Genomic DNA, 2892 nt, shown 5'->3' with positions numbered 1-2892 from the left:
TCATTCATTTTTTTCTTCTTCCGTACATTCTTTTGGAAAATTTTACATATACTTATAGAGAATTTATAATTGGAGTTCTAATTTTACTTGAATAGTTCTATTATTTTCTCAAACAAGTATTACAAATCTTATACTCATAAATTATGGAAGAAAAAGTGTTATACATTTATTTGTTTCATATTATTAATTGGTGTATCGGTTTTATTAAAATATGGGTTGGATATAGAACCCCAAGGTATCAAAATGGCGGAAGAAAAAAGGAACAAAGAAATAAATCACATAATAGTATTACCTTAATTAGATGGCCCTGGACACGTATTTTTCTCAATTCATTATATCCTCCCTGTATATAGCCTGCAATCATTTGTCACATTGAAGAAAATTGAACTTATGCATATCTAAGCATACCCTGCAGCTTGGTCCCATATGAAATCACATTAGCAAACCAATTGTCATGTCCATTTGCAGGAATTGAGATCATCAAATCATTAAAATCTCTAAAATTAGGATTCAAAATATCATATACAAATTAACTTGTGAATCACCATGGTAAATTTCTTGTCTTATCATTAAAATACAACAGGGTACAAAAAGAGTATGAATACTAGTAATGAAAGGTTACTTTGCAAAATTAGCTTCTAGGATAAACAAATATTTTTAGAATAAAATTACCTTTTATGTCCAATTTCAATGTAGAAAATATTTTTAGAGTTAAAGTTCTAGGAATGTAACGAGCAGACAACGAATCTTAATCGTGTGGTGCCTATAGTAGTAATGGAGCCACACTTCTTATCTTGCCTCGTAGGCGTAATTTAGTTTCTTATTCCTCTCTCACCTATAAGCAATCCCAAGTACAAGCTTTAGTTGCAAATAAATTGAGAAAGTGAGTATATTACGATTACAATATACTTTAATTTAAATCAACAATGGGTTGTTTTTCTCTCTCTTGCTCTAAACTCTACTTAAATTACTTGAAGAGTTAAATCCTAAATAACCAAATAGCAATAACTAATGATACAATAAAGGGTGCACTTGTAGAAAACTCAAGTGTATCAAGTTGGTTACGTAACTTCAATTTTCTTTATTAGTTTGAATCAGTTATCAAGACTCATAGCATTGCAACAATATAGTTAAAAGTGAATAACATTTGAATAGTTTTTCTGTCAAACAGAGGCAGATGTTAGGTGTTTTCTTTTGAGCCGTATAAGTTTTGATATCAAACAAAAAAAACCATGAGAAACATTAGAAGATAAAATTTGAAGATATTTTAAAATTCTCAATCTGGTAATTCAGGAAACCAAGAATAATTTAATTAAACCTGCAGAACAATAGGGCTTTTTTTTTACAACCAATGAACATGATCTGTTCCTGCATAATTCCATCAAGTTAAATAAAGTAGCAGACTGAACAAATAACGTTTAGCACCAAATACAGCCACTCTGTTAAATAAATATGAGTAAATTAGTTCATAGTTTTAAAAAATTAGTTGTCACAATATGATCAAGTTTTGAAGAACAAAAAACTGGGCATGTGCAAGTGCGAGAAATGGTAAAAGCCTTACCACCCAAAATGCCTTGCAAAAGTACAAAATAACCAAAATAATTCATTGGAAGAAGCCAGAATGTAATTATCTAATGATTTTGAGTTTACGATACTACCAATACACCAAGTTGACCAAATAAACCCTGTTTTGGCTACTCCTGCAAAAGATGAAAGGTCAAAGAAAATGATGAACAAAACAACTTAACAAAAACCTTATAAGAAACAAATATTACCAAAACATACCTTACTACCACTTCAAATGTTTCCAAAATGCAACACGCTCGCCTCAATCGATATCTAGTAACAATGGAACAACGTCTTCCGAACTACACCATATATTGTTATGTGCAAATAGAAAGAAAGAAGAAACAGATTAGGGTTTTCGACTTTTGCAATTTTAGGGATTGATGAATCAACGAAGAAAGGGATTACTTTCTAGATGACGGAACTTTGATAGTGTGACCGTGAGCTCGAAAAGAACGAAACGTGATGGTCATAAAAGAATATTTTCCTCTAGGACAAGTTTTCCATGATCTAAGGCATTTGCTATTTGGTGATAGAGGTGGGAGCGAGGGTTAAGGTCTTGACCGAGGAGTGTAGCCATGGAAATGTGAGGAACTTCTAGAAGCTTCGAGAGCCTCTGCGCTAAGAGGTTCCTCCTAGCTCCAGGCTCCCTTATCACCACCCACTGCACTCTGCGCTTCGGCTTGCAACCCTGTGCGTCAAGCCTGTCACGTGTCGCGCACTCCTCTTCCTTGTCATCCTCGTAGTAACACTGTGCAGCGGCCGTCGATCCAAACCCTCGGTTAGACCGAGGCACGAGGGCCCTTAGAGGCACGCGGCGACCCTGAGTGCAAACCCTTTCACATTCCCTTTCTCGAAACCTTATTAATAGAAAACAAGCCTACAAACTCTTTTAGTAAACATGAGACAATGGTTTGTGATCGAGAGGGAAAGAGATGAGAGGGAAAGCTGAAAGGGAAAGCTGAGAGGGAAAGAGATGAGAGGGAAAGCTGAGAGGGAAAGACTTCTGCGAGGGAAAACTGAGAGGGAATGCTCGAGAATTTTCCAATTAATTTTCTACCAATTAGGTTTTCACTTAGGTTAAACTTTTTAATCTTTTTTAACATTGTATATAATAAGGGAAAATACACTTACATACAGCTATTAGATAATGAATTATTCTTGGAAAAGTTTTCTCTAGAAGGCGGCATCCCTATATACGGACTTTACATACAGATTTTTCGTATGTAATTTTTTTTCTATTATATACAGATTTTTCCGTATGTAACTTATTTGTATATAATATCCGTATATAACAGTTTTATTATATACGGATTTAGATCTGTA

General features: G+C 34.1%; 1 long non-coding RNA gene across 1 annotated transcript; it reads right to left on the bottom strand.

Annotated features, from left to right (window-relative positions):
- Positions 1–354: 354 nt before the first annotated feature.
- Positions 355–1868, bottom strand: LOC111241133. Its single transcript, XR_002666921.1, has 3 exons — positions 1786–1868; positions 1659–1700; positions 355–409 (listed from the first exon to the last, which is right to left on the bottom strand). It is a non-coding gene; the product is annotated as an uncharacterized LOC111241133 (long non-coding RNA).
- Between the last annotated feature and the right edge of the window lie 1024 nt (positions 1869–2892).

Source organism: Vigna radiata, unplaced genomic scaffold (genome assembly GCF_000741045.1).
Source record: "Vigna radiata var. radiata cultivar VC1973A unplaced genomic scaffold, Vradiata_ver6 scaffold_216, whole genome shotgun sequence".
Lineage (NCBI taxonomy): Eukaryota > Viridiplantae > Streptophyta > Magnoliopsida > Fabales > Fabaceae > Vigna > Vigna radiata.
This window is presented reverse-complemented; position numbering and strand designations above follow the sequence as displayed.